Source organism: Gossypium hirsutum, chromosome A01, assembly GCF_007990345.1.
Source record: "Gossypium hirsutum isolate 1008001.06 chromosome A01, Gossypium_hirsutum_v2.1, whole genome shotgun sequence".
Classification (NCBI taxonomy): domain Eukaryota; kingdom Viridiplantae; phylum Streptophyta; class Magnoliopsida; order Malvales; family Malvaceae; genus Gossypium; species Gossypium hirsutum.
This window is the reverse complement of record NC_053424.1, coordinates 46384725-46399914: the sequence shown is the minus strand read 5'-3', so window position 1 is coordinate 46399914 and position 15190 is coordinate 46384725.

Below are 15190 nucleotides of genomic sequence, written 5' to 3'. Positions count from 1 at the left end.
GGTTGCTATGTGCAAAAGATTCGAGGAAGGATTGAATGAAGATTTAAAGCTACTAATGGGTATTTTGGAAATAAAGGAATTCGTAACACTAGTCGAACGAGCCTGCAAGGCGGAGGAACTTGGAAAGGAGAAGAGGAAGGCTGAATTTGAAGCTAGAGATTATCGTAAAAGATCGACGGGTAAAGCTCCGTTCTCAGCTGTAAAGAAGTTCAGGGAGGACATTAATAAGTCGAGGGCGACTGCGGGAATTTCCATCAGGGCAAGACCATCGATGGGCTCCCGAGCTACTTCGGTAGCTAGTGTGGGCAATAATCGTCACGAGAAACCTGAATGTCCCCAATGTGGAAGACGACACCTAGGTGAATGTTGGGGCAAGTCTACTAGCAGGGCCTGTTACGGGTGCGGTTCGAAGGACCATCTCATTAGAGATTGCACGGAGCTGGATGAGAAGAATAAGATTCAAGGTGCAAGACCTAGTGGAGTGACATCTAGAGGTAGACACTTTTGGAAAGGGTGGTGAGGGGGGTAAGTAGGAACTGCCCTCTAATAATTCGGAATTCTCATTTTCCCCGGAGCCGGAATTTGATTGCTTTTGCCCGTTCTACTCGAGTTGGATGTTACTCTTCGGAGTCTCTGGGATCCTGGTTAAACCCGGCAATGCCGCATGATTGCGGTTGTGAATTGCCAATAAAGCAAGACTATTTATTCAGATTTGAGCGGTGTGGCAAATACAAACGAGAAAATAACATCCGAGTTGAGTCTGCCGGACTTAAGGGGTACCAGCTGTAATATCAGTAATGTTGGCCCAGAAATATGTAAGGAAAGGGTGCGAAGCATACCTCGCGTATGTACTGATGACAAGGAGTTAGAAAAGAAACCCCGAATGGTGCCGGGTGTCTGTGAATACCCGGATGTTTTTCCTGAAGAGTTACCGGGTTTGCCACCTGTTCCGGAGGTTAGAGTTTGGTATTGAGCTTGTACCTGGAACTACGCCTATTTCGATCGCTCCGTATCGCATGGCACTAACCGAGTTAAAAGAGTGGAAAGCTCAGTTGCAAGAATTGACGGATAAGAGGTTTCGCTCGACCGAGTTCTCACCTTGGGGTGCACCAGTATTGTTCGTGAAAAAGAAGGACGGAACCATGAGGTTGTGCATTGATTATCGTCAACTGAATAAAGTGACGATAAAGAATAAGTATCCGTTGCCGCGTATGATGATCTGTTCGATCAATTAAAGGGGGCATCGGTGTTTTCAAAGATAGATTTGAGATCGGGTTATTATCAGTTGCGGATTCGAGATTCGGACGTACCCAAAACTGTTTTCAGAACGAGGTACGGTCACAACGAGTTCTTAGTGATGCCGTTTGGGCTCACTAATGCCCCTGCGGGTGTTTATGGATTTGATGAACGGATTTTAGACCGTATTTGGATCGGTTCGTAGTTGTGTTTATTGATGACATCTTGGTCTATTCAAGAGATGAGGCCGAACATGCTGAGCATCTGAGGCTAGTGTTGCAAATTTTGCGGGAATAAGCAGTTATATGCTAAGTTCCAGTAAGTGTGAGTTCTGGCTAAGAGAGGTTAGCTTCTTGGGTCATGTGGTATCCGCATCGGGGTATTCGGGGTTGACCCGAGCAAAATTTCAGCCATACTTAACTGGAAGCCTCCGAGAAATGTTACCGAAGTCCGGAGCTTTCTAGGGCTCGCCGGTTATTACCGACGATTTGTCAAAGGTTTCTCGATGATAGCCACACCAATGACGAAGCTACTTCAGAAGGATGTTAAGTTCGAATGGACGGAGAAATGTCAGAAAAGCTTCGATCACTGAAAACTCATCTGACTGAAGCTCCAATTTTGGTGCAACCCGAATCGGGTAAAGAGTTTTGTTGTTTATAGTGACGCATCCCTACTTGGGTTGGGTTGCGTATTGATGCAAGAAGGTCGAGTTGTGGCCTATGCGTCAAGACCAATTGAGCCCACACGAGAGAAATTATCCGACCCATGATCTCGAACTACCGCCATTGTGTTTGCATTAAAAATATGGCGACATTATTTGTTTGGCGAGAAGTGCCATGTGTTTTCGGATCACAAAAGTCTCAAATATTTGATGACTCAACGAGACTTGAATCTGCGACAAAGACGTTGGCTTGAGTTGTTGAAAGATTACGAGCTTGTCATTGATTACCACCCGGGAAAGGCTAATGTGGTTGCGGATGCCTTAAGCCAGAAATCACTGTTTGCTTTGCGAGCGATGAATGTACACTTGTCTGTTCTACTGACAATGTGGTAGCGATTAAAACCAAACATTATTGACTCATAATCTGAAGCTCAGAAAGTTGATGATGAATTGGTTGCAACGACTGAGGTGTTCCGAACAAGATCGGAGTTTCGATGATGATGATGGTGTTGAGTAGAAGTCGTTTGTCGTTCCAAGGAATTCGGAACCATCGAGAATGAACGAAGCCATTGTGCCGATTCAATTCACCCGACACGAAAATGTACAACGACTTGAACGTCGTGGTGGCATGGATGACGAGAACTTGACTTGTTCGAGATGTTTATATTCAACAAGTGAAGCGGAACATCGTCTCAGTACTTCGCCGATGATACCCGAGTGGAAATGGGACGAGTCACAATGGACTTTGTGTCCGGACTGCATTGTCCGCAAGTAAGAAGGATGCGATTTGGGTTGTTGTTGATAGGCTGACTAAGTCGCTCACTTATCCCGTACGTACGGATTTTCATTGATAAACTAGCCGAATTTATGTTACTCAGATTGTGAATTACATAGTACTATTTCTATGTGTCGGATAGATGAGATTCACTCGCGATTTGAAAAATTGCAAGAAGCTTTGGTACAAGCTGCATTTTAGCTCGCTTTTCATCCCAAACGATTCAATCGACGGATATTCAGATACTCGGATATCTGAGATGCTGCATCCTTGAGTTTAGTGGTTCATGGAACGGTATGTACCTTTGATTGAATTCGCTTACAACAATAGTTTTCAATCAAGTATTAAGATGGCACCTTACGAGGCTTTGTACGGTCGTAAATGCCGTACACCATTGTTTTGGACCGAGCTCGGTGAAAGTAAAATTTTCGGAGTTGATTTGATTAAAGATGCCGAGCAGAAAGTAAAAGTAATCCGTGAAAGTTTGAAGGCAGCCACAGATCGTCAGAAATCGTATGCGGATCTGAAACGGAAGGACATTGAATATCAGGTGGGAGATAAAGTGTTCCTTAAAGTTTCGCCTTGGAAAAAGGTACTTAGGTTTGGCCGTAAGGGCAAGTTGAGCCTGAGATTTATTGGGCCGTACGAAATTTTCGAACGAGTGGGGCCAGTTGCGTATAGATTGATTTTGCCCCCTGAGCTTGAAAAGATTCACGATGTCTTTCATGTTTCGATGCTTCGACGCTATCGATCTGATCCGTCGCATATAATTAGCCCATCAGAGGTTGAAATTCAAGCCGATATGAGTTATGAAGAAGAACCGATACGTATCCTAGCTCGTGAGGTGAAGGAGTTGCGAAACAAAAGGGTTCCGTTAGTGAAGGTGTTATGGCTCAAACATGGGTTTGAGGAAGCTACTTGGGAAACTGAGAGCTCGATGAAAGAACGATACCCAAACCTATTTACCGGTAAGATTTTCGGGGACGAAAATTTCTTAAGTGGGGGAGAGTTGTGACAGCCCTAATTCGACCCTAGTCGGAATGTGGTTTCGGGACCACAAAACCGAGACATAAATTTAGCTAAAATTTTAGTTGCATATCATATATGTGTGATAGTACCTGTACAAAAATTTGATGTTTTAATTTTATATTATGAATGTGAATTTTGCTCGAAGGATCTAGTTGAAAGACTTGGAAAATTATGATAGGTAAATAAGTAATGACCAAATAGTATTAAAGTGGGAAAGTGTTGTCCTTGCATGTCAAATTAGCCAAACTAAAGCATAGTGGCCGGCCATGCTATGGGTGGAAACATGTCTCCACATGTTATGCTAGTGATGCATGTTAAGAAAAATAAAATAATAAGCATGGTGATTAAATAATGAAAGGAAGGGTGATGGAAAAAAAAAAAGATAACATGGTCTCACCCCCCCTTGTTGCCGTGAATTAAAGAAAGAAAAAAAAAGAGAGTTCATTCTTGAACATCCTTGGCCGAATAGAGGAAAGAAAGGAAGGGGAAAAAGGCTTGAGAAAATCGGCTATGGTGGTTTGCTAGACTAAGGTATGTTTGATATTATTCTTTGAGATTCATGTATATTTTAAGTTGTAAGTGAAAATCTACCTAGCCATGGTTCAAATTTTGTTAATTGATGGAGATGATATTCGGCCATGAATGTTACATTCTTGGTTGGTATTTTGATGTCTTTGGTGATGAGGTATGAAGATGGTTGATTTGAGTGTTTAATAAAAAGGATGCATGAATTATTGTTAAATAATGGTCGAATGTAGCATGATTAAAGAGGTGAATAAATTGAAGTTAAGGACGTTGTCAATGAAAAATATGAGTTGGATGAGGCTTAAAGAATAAAAAAATCTAGGTGATTAGAGGTCAAGGACATTCGGCCATGGATGGTTGAATTTCTTTGATGTCGTTTTGATGCTTTAGGGTATTGAGGGTTGATTATAGATGAGGTGAGTTTCTTGATTTAAAATTTGATGGATGTTAAGCTAGTTAGGCAACCAAAGGTTCGATATTTTTGTTATGTGGTTATATGTGCATTTCGGCCATGGTTTTTGTTTGAATTTGAGATTTGCAATGTGATTTTCTTAAATTGTCTATGAAGTTGGTTGTTGATTTCATGGTAATGGTATATTGAATCCATGAGAATTTAGTAAGGTTGCATTCGGCAACTTGCTTGAAATTAAAAATTGATGTCTAAGCTTAGGTGATTTCGATGATGATATATGTGTATATACATAAGTACATTTAGTTGATTCGGCTTTGGTAGTTGCATGAGATTATTAGCCGAATATACTAACATACATATACATGTGAGATTGGATTGTAAATATTTAGCAAGGTGGTTAAACTAGTTAAATTATTGATTTAGCTCAAGGAGCTAAAGGAGGTGAATCGAGCAAAGGCAAAGAAAAGGTTATCGAGTAGCCGAGTTGGAACCGTCTTACCCAACACGAGGTAAGTCATTAAGCATGTAGTTGGTATTATTTCAAATGGTCATAATGTGTATGTATTGATGCTGAATGGAATGAATAAATATACATATATATATATGCATGTACGTATGTGATGATGAAATTCTTGAATGAAAGAAAAGAGGTAAGATGTACTGAGTTGTTGATCTCGGCACTAAACGTGCGGGATAACCATTTACGACCATGAGATTGGCGCTAAGTGCGCGGGATTAAATTGTACAGCACTAAGTGTGCGATTCGGCTATGTTGCACTAAGTGTGCGAAATGAATATGATGCACTAAGTGTGCGAATTGACCATGCGGCACTAAGTGTGCGGGTCTGACTATGTAGCACTAAGTGTGCGATTTGATTACGTGGCACTAAGTGTGCGAGTTGATTATATAGCACTGAGTGTGCGGGCTCAATATACATTCGTGAATCATTATGGACACTATGTGTGCGACACTATTGAGTCGATCGCGGACAGCGGATCGGGTAAGTGTCTTGAGTACATGGCTAATATGTGCTATGCTTATACTTGGTGTTGAGCTCGGTAAGTTGAACCTATGTGATAACTATACTTGAAGTCATGTACATAAAAATTTATCGTATGATGGGTGAAAGGCCGTTTTGTTGTTTGATTGTAACGAAAATAAATTGATTTATGAAAATGCTTCAATGTCCTATTGATGAGTATATGGATTGTGAATGCATGAATTGATATGAAATTGAATCGATAGATTGGAGGAACTATGGCATGGTTCGGTATGGATGGAGTAAATTGTCTCATTCCATTTTGTTCCTCTTGTGATAATGTTATTGATGTATAGTAGTGCATTGCTTATGACTTACTGAGTTATAAACTCACCCGGTGTTTCCTTGTCACCCATTATAGGTTGCTTGGACTCATCTATTTCTGTGGGGTCGGGCCGTCATCGAAGTCATCACACCGGATAGCAAGTTTTGGTATTCTCTTCTTAGTGTGCTTAGAAGACCATTTTGGCATGTATAAGCTAGTATGTTGTGTTTGAATTATGGCATGTAAACTTTAAGCCATGCGAAAATGGCACGAATGTTCGATTGAGTTGGATCAAGGGTAGGCATGAAATGGACCTAGTTACTTTCGTAACAGATGCTGGCAGCAGCAGTGTCATGAGATTGAAAAATCACTAAAATTAGTAGGAGTGGAATTAATTGATGAATAAATTATGTAATCGAAGCTCGATGAGTCTGCTTTCATGAGGTAGTAACGAAAAGATCATATGGGCAGTATATTAAGAGATAATTAGATTTTTGTGGGACAGGGCCAGAACGGTTTCTGGATTCCCTGCTCCGACTTTGGAAATTCATTATAAATTAACCAGAGATAATTAGGGGTCGTACCATATATGTACAGATTCCTATCTGAGTCTAGTTTTCATAGAAACAAACGGCATCAGTATTGAAGCCCCGTACAGGGAGATATCCAAGTCGTAATGAGCAAAGGTCAGTGTAGTCGACCCCTGCAACTTGGGAGACTTTGACTAATAAACTGTACTAATTGGCCCAACCAAAAATTCTAGAAAAAAATACATAGATGGGCACATGAGTCTAGTTTCTGGGAAAAATTACGAAACTGATTTTCGAGTTACGAAACTCAAGATATGATTTTTAAACCGACTAGTACACAGATTGGGCAGTGTCTGGAAAATAAATTTTGTAAGGGGTTAAAGCCAGTTAACACCTCGTGTTCGACTCCGGTGTCGGTTTCGGGTTCGGGGTGTTACATTTTTACCCCATGTTTAATGCATTTTATAGATGATTTCTCATTAGAATTGGTGAATTCAATGCTCCTACTGCTTTAATTTCATGTTCTGTACTCAGGAGAGCACCAAGAGTCAAAATGAGCCAAAAACGAGCCAAAAAGGGACAAAACAGACCAAATCAAGAAGATGACACGGCCTAAGCCTTGCCACACGGGCAGCTCACACGCCCGTGTCTTTCGAGGGTGTCAACCACGGCTTTCATGATTCACACGGCCAGGCCATTGACCCACACGGCCGTGTGCAATTTAACGGATCGAACATGGCCTGGCAATCACGTCACACGGCCGTGTCACACGGGCGTGTCCCTGTTAAGCCCAAGTTAAGTCCAATTCGAAAAAGGCCACTTTAGAGGGTTTCTAGGCATTTTAAAGCCTATAAATACGCACTAGAGGGGGAGAACAGGAAAACGGAGAATAGAAGTAAGGAATTACCCCAAGGAAGCCGATTGATCCATCTCAGAAGCCGGATTCATCATCAAGATTGAAGATCTCTCCTCAATTCCCCTTCAAGAGTTTTGAGTTTTCTATATGTTTTGTATTCTTTATTCTTTTGAGATGTTCTCTTATTTAGTTATGAACTAAATCCCCTAAATACCTAAGGGGAATGAAACCTACGACAAATCTTGTTATTATTTTCTGAATTGTATGATAAATATTTAACTTGTTCTTAATTATATGTTCTCAATTCTTGTTTTGATATCCCAGGATACTGATTCAAGACACGATCTTACTCAGAGGAGGAATAGGCCATGTCTATGAGTACATTTTCCATAATTAAGCGGAGTTGATTGGGCGCCTAGAAATAGGGTGACAAGATTTCGCTGGATTACGGCGAAACCTAATAAGGGGATCCATAGATCGAGTTAATGCAACCCTAGAGTGTTAATTAGAGAAAAGTATCGGTTATTCAATCTAGGGATTAGACGTTATTAGACTTGAATAGGGATAATAACATAACTTAGGGATCTCTACGGAACAAGTTGAATGAATAAATCGTTCGATTCAGAGCCAGAATAACAAGTACAGTCTAGGTGGATTTTCCCTTAGGTATTGTCTCAAGTCAATCGATTTTCCCAAAAGCAATTCTCCAATTCTTTTCTCTATGCGTTCTTAGTTTAAATAATTAGTTAATTAAAATAATCCCTTTTATTCTTAGGCTAGATAATAAAAAGATAGTCATTACTAGTACTTTTGGTTCCCTTGGGTATGATATCTCGGTCTTGCCATTACTATACTATTGTTCGATAGGTGCGCTTGCCTTTTCGTCATGATAATAGTTAGTCTAGGTTTGATCTTCATTATAATATTTATTACTTGTTACGAATCATGCGATCATGGTGCGAGATGAATGGAGGAGGAGCATGCACAGAGTATCAACCCTTCAACCCTAGCATCGAGGAGGAACAAGTTCAATATATGGGTAACAATAACTCTAGATCCCAAAATAACCCATATAGTAACACTTATAATGCAGGTTGGAGGAACCATCCCAATTTCTCATGGGGCGGTCAAGGAAATCAAAGACCACAACATCCTTTGGGTTTTCAACAACCACCCTGCCAATAAGAGAATAAGCCGAACCTTGAAGAGATGCTGTCTAAATTTATCTCGGTGTCAGAAACCCATTTTTAGAACACCGAGACAGCACTTAAAAATCAACAAGCGTTAATCCAAGGGCTCGAAACTCAGATAGGCCAGCTGTCCAAACTAATTTCGAAAAGACCACTAGGAAGTTTACCTAGTAACACCAAGTCAAAAGAGCATGTAAAAGCTGTTACACTAAAGAGTGGAAAAGTTGTAGCGAAATCTGAAAAGAAGCTAACACAAGAAGCTGTAATGAGTGAAAGGGGGAAGAAAAACCCGAAAATAGTGACAAACCAGTGCCAAAGGAATATAAACCACCAGTTCCATACCCAGTAAAATTGAAAAAAGATCGCTTTGATGCACAATTCAGTAAGTTTTATTGAACTTTTTAAGCAATTACATATCAACTTACCTTTTGTTGAAGCCATCTCGCAGATGCCTACTTACGCAAGATTTTTGAAAGAGCTTCTAACAAATAAAAGGAGGCTCGAGGACGTATCTACAATAGAACTCAACGAGGAGTGCTCAGCCATACTCCAAAACAAGCTGCCAACCAAACTAAAAGATCCAGGAAGTTTTACTATTCATTGCTTAATTAGTAGTCTGAATGTTGAGAAAGCACTAGCTGATTTAGGCACTAGCATTAATCTGATGCCATATAAAATGTTCAAACAACTTGACCTTGGGGAACCTAAACCCACTAGGATGAGTATTCAATTAGCCGATAGATCTATTAAATATCCTAGGGGTATTATAGAAGACGTACTTGTGAAAGAAGATAAATTCATATTTCCTGTTGACTTTGTTGTGCTTGACATGGACAAAGATGTGTAAGTGCCTTTAATTTTAGGGCACCCATTTTTAGTCACTGCTAGGGCTGTAATTGATGTGGGTGACAGTAAATTGGTACTTAGAGTAGGTAACGAGGAGATTATCTTTAAAATTTATGATGCTATGAGGTTTTCTAGGGAACAGGATGATTCATGTTATTTTATTGACTCTATTGATCATACTACTAAGACTCTTTTTAGGAAATTATACAGAAGGACACGACGGAACTGTATCTAGCTCAAAAAGAGGAGACAGACGACGAATCTAATGAGCATTCTTCAAGACAAGTAGAATATGAGGGTATTAAGATAAACGATGAACTTAAGCAAAAGCTCTCTATTGAAGAGCCTCCCAAACTGGAACTTAAACAATTACCAAACTACTTGGAATACGCATTCCTTGGAAATAATTCTACATTACCAGTTATTATTGCCTCTAACTTGCAACCCAAGGAGAAAGAGGAATTGATCCAAGTATTAAAAGAACATAAAAAGGTCATAGCTTGGAAAATTTCTGACATTAAAGGAATCAACCCTTCTTTTTGCACCCATAAAATTTTGATGGAAGATGAATACAAACCGTGTGTGCAAGCTCAAAGACGACTGAACCTCAACATGAAGGAAGTTGTAAAAGCCAAGGTAATTAAACTTCTAGATGCGGGATTATTTATCCTATTTCTGACAGTTCTTGGGTAAGTCCTGTGCAAGTTGTCCCTAAGAAAGGCGGCATGACGGTTGTGACCAACGAGAAGAATGAATTAATCCCAACAAGGACAGTCACAGGATGGAGAGTTTCCATTGATTATAGGAAACTGAATGATGCCACAAGAAAAGATCACTTTCCCTTGCCATTCATTGATCAAATGTTGGAAGGATTATCCGGGCACATGTACTACTGCTTTTTAGACGAACTCTCTGGCTACTTCCAAATCCCAATAGCTCCTGAAGATCAAGAAAAGACGACATTCACATGCCTATATAGTACGTTCACTTATCGTAGAATGCCTTTTGGATTATGTAATGCTCCTACCACTTTTCAGTGCTATATGATGGCCATCTTTGATGAACTCATGGAAGATATCATGGAAGTATTTATGGATGATTTCTCGATATTCAGTAACTCTTTCCATCTCTGCCTTAAAAATTTAAAACGAGTTTTAATAAGATGTGAGGAAATGAACCTTGTGCTTAACTGGAAGAAATGTCACTTCATGGTTCAAAAATGTATTGTATTAGGGCATAAAATTTCTAGTAAAGGGATTGAAGTAGACAAATCTAAAATAGAAACAATAAAAAATTACCCCCTCCAACTTCGGTTAAGGCTATTAAAAGGCTTTTTAGGACATGCTGGTTTTTATAGAAGATTTATTAAGAATTTTTCTAAAATAGCTAAGCCTTTGACTAAATTGCTAGAAAAAGATATACCTTTTAATTTCAATCAGGAGTGTTTAGAAGCATTTAATACTTTAAAGGATAAATTAATTAATGCTCCAATCATAATTGCACCTAATTGGAACATACCATTTGAATTAATGTGTGATACGAGTGATTTTGTAGTAGGTGCAGTATTGGAACAGCGAAGAGACAAGCATTTTCAACCTATCTATTATGCTAGCAAAACTTTGACAGCTGCACAAGAGAATTATACTACTACAGAAAAAGAATTGCTAGCTGTGGTTTTTGCATTTGATAAATTTTGATCATATCTCATATTGTCTAAAGTTGTTGTTTACACTGACCATTCCGCCCTTCGCTACCTTTTAACTAAAACTGATACAAAACCTCGACTCATTCGATGGATTCTCTTATTGCAAGAATTTGACTTGGAAATTCAGGATAAGAAAGGAGCTGAAAATCTTGCGGCTGATCATCTGTCCAGGCTCGAGAACTCTAATACCAAAGAACTAGATGAAGTTGAAATAAATGATTCGTTTCCTGAAGAACAATTTTTCGCTATATCTGACTCCAAGGTACCGTGGTTTGCAGACATCACGAATTTTTTAGCCGCTAACATTATCCCAAAAGGGTTAACACACCAACAAAAGAAGCGATTCTTTAATGATGTGAAAAACTACTTTTGGGACAACCTCTTTCTTTTTCGCAGATGTGCCGATCAAGTCATTAGAAGATGCGTTACAAGATCAGAAACATCAAAAATATTGGAACATTGTCACTTAGGGCCAACTAGAGGACACTATAGTGGAACTAAGACCGCACATAAAATACTTAAATCAGGTTTTTATTAGCCCTCGTTATTCAAAGATGCTAACAGGTACGTTACTTCATTTGACAAATGTCAACGGACAGGTAACATATCTAAACGTGATGAAATGCCTCAAAACTATATGCTTTCATGTGAAATATTTGACGTTTGGGGTATTGATTTCATGGGCCCATTCCCCAATTCATTTGGGAATAAATACATCTTAGTAGCAGTTGATTATATGTCCAAATGGGTGGAAGCCCAAGCTCTACCTACTAATGATGCTAGAGTGGTAGTACGTTTTCTGAAGAAACTCTTCTTAAGATTCATAACACCTAGACCAATTATCAGTGACAGGGGCACCCATTTTTGTAATACCCAATTTGAAAAAACTCTTAAGAAATACAGAGTTCATCATAGAACAGCCACCCCATACCATCCTCAAACTAATGGACAAGTTGAAGTGGCAAACCGAGAGATCAAAGGGATCCTTGAAAAAACAGTAGAATCAAACAGAAAAGATTGGGCAATGAAAGTAAATGATGCCTTATGGGATTACAGAACTGCTTTTAAGACCCCCATAGGGACATCACCTTACAGACTTGTTTATGGAAAAAGTTGTCATCTACCATTTGAACTAGAGCATAAAGCTTTTTTGGCTATTAAATTTTGAAACCTTGATCTCGAGCTTGCAGGAAAAAATAGGTAGATACAGCTAAACGAACTTGATGAGTGGCGAGCCAATGCTTACGAATACTTACGCCTATACAAGGAAGCAACAAAGCGGCGCCATGACACTCGTTTGAAGTAATGCAAACAATTTGAAATTGGAGATCTTGTCCTACTATACAACTCAAGACTCAAATTATTTCCTGGGAAACTTAAATCACGATGGTCAGGACCTTTCGTAATTCAATCTGTTCTTCCATATGGCACAATAGAGGCAAGTCACCCATCACACAGTACTTTCAAAGTAAATGGACATCGTCTCAAAATTTATAATGGTAAGAAATTTAAAGACGATGAAGAGGAGCTACAACTCCACAAGCCGCCCTGCATAAACCAACAAGGTAACAGTCAAGCTTAGACTATAAACAAGCATTTCTCGGGAGGAACCCTAGTACTAAAGGTTTTAAATTATTTAAATTTCAATTTTTAAACATCTAAATCACTAACAGAATCTTTGAGCACAGGTTCCCAACTCAACACGGCCGATCACACAGCCATGCTTCATATCGTGTGACAACCACGAACGGAAACACGAACATGCGATACGGCCGTGTAAAAAAAGGGTAAAAGTTATATTTCCCAACACGGGATGTGATAAGTGGCCACGGGCGTGCGACCTGGCCGTGGTCAAATCTGCCAAATGAACACGGGCGTACGACACGCTCGTGTCTAGCACCCATGGATAACACTGTCAAAACAACACGGGCGTGTGCAGAGCTACACGACCGTGGGAGAAGTGAACCACATCACACACGATCGTGTAACATGATCATGTAGCCACTTGGCCTAGACATATAGGCGTGCCCTAAGGCTATGTGGCGACATCTCACTTCGCAACAAACATGGGCGAGACACGATCCACACGGGCGTGTGAACCAGTCGTGCCACTTGAAAAATTGCGTTATCTATCTTATTTTATTTTTCTTTTATTAATTTTTGAAGATTCTTTTATTTTTATACACACCTTATCTTTATGATTACTATCAAATTAGTCCCCCAATTATACTTTTGTCCTTCAGAATCATGTTTGTCCTCCAGCTTTATTTCCAACAACTCGCTCTCACTAATCTAGGATTTCATCCATTTTGAACTCAGGAAGTTTCACTTTTCTCCCTATCTTATGAACTTACACTTCCATGTTCAAAATATCTATCTTTGTACATTGAGGACAATGTACATCTTAAGTGTGGGGGGTATCCATTTCATTATCAGAAAAATCCCTGAATGACTGCCTTGTTCTCTTGAAAAGCTCTCATATCATATTTAGGATAAATTTTGATTGATTTATGATTTTGATTGATATATCCTGAATTAAAACATAGGCATTTATGCATTGATTGTTTAAACTTTAAGACATTAGAGAATCAAGCATGATAAGTTGATCTTTAAGAATTTAAAATTTTAGGGTTGTTTCCCCAAAGTGTAGGTATTACTTTGAGTTGGAATTCACAAGTTTTAAAGATCAAAAAGCCATAATTTTTGTGAGATTTTTGAGCCTTTTGAGCATCTATTAATTCTTTCATCCTCACTTTTATTATTGCTTTGAGCGCGTCAGTATTGAACTGTTATTCTAAAACTTGCTTGATTATGCATATCAAGACCACACCATTTGATTTGATATGTCAAAATGATTAAGGCACCTAGGATTAACCCACTCATGCCATGAAAAGCCTTCCTCCACGATTAACCCCTAATGAACCCTCTTGAGCCTAACAAGCCATTTCTTGTATTACCCTTAATATTGACCGTTAACCCATTATTGTTGAAATCCCCTAAATTAAATTTGATCCCTATTTTTTGTTGAATTTTGAATTGAAATAGTTGCTCAGCTATTTCTTGTTCTTAATAGTTAGTCTATGTTATTTAACTTGTTCTTAAAAAAAAAGTGTATACACTTTAGTAGTAATCTTTTGTTTTTTAGCTTAAGTATTTAAATTCCATATTCTAAGAAGAAGCTCTGTTGTAAGCAAGTGATGATTAAATCTTTTTCTAGTTAAGTGATTTTTCAGTTCAATCTCGATTCTAACCGTTTCTTTTAGCTTGTGACGATACCCCCTAACCAAAGCCACGTTACAACTCTCTAAAGACCTTTTGATTGATGTATCATCTCAATTTATAGTGGTGGAGATGTGATTTCCATGTAAGCCTATGGTAATGACTTTTCATTATTGACTATTGAGTGCTTCATTTATTATCCTTAAACACCTTGAGTGATTTGAGTGAATCTTTAGTGAGGATGTGAAACTCTGTGACATTTTGAATCCAAGGTAATTACTTAGACGAAGGGAGACACCTATATTTTCATGATAAAGTGCTCAACTTGGAATGATTGAAACTTTGATGTTCTTTCAGTTGAATTTTCAATGTATGATTACCTATGGATTATTTTGAGATATTATCGATAGGAATTATAGGTTGAAAATGATTTATTTTGATTATGAGTTGAGAATTTTGCTTGAGTACAAGCAAATGCTTAAGTGTGGGGGTATTTGATAAATCATAATTTATACATATTTTTACCCCATGCTTAACACATTTTATGGATGATTTTTCCTTAGAATTGGTGAATTCGATGCTCCTAATGCCTTAATTTCATGTTTTATTCTTAGGAGAGCATAAGAGAGCGAAAGGAACGAGAAACGGGCCAAAAACGGAGAAAATGGGCCAAAGTACGAAATCAACATGGTCTGGACTTCCTCACACAGGCAGACCACACGGCCGTCTCAATGTGGCAGATTCGAAACACGATTCACACGGTTGTGTCACACGGGCGTGTCCTTGCCGAGCCCAAGTTGAGTCCAATTCGAAAAGGCTAATTTTGAGGGTTCTTAGGCATTCCAAAGCCTAAAAATACACCTTAGAGGAGGAAGAAAAGAGGAGGCATAGAGAGGGAGGA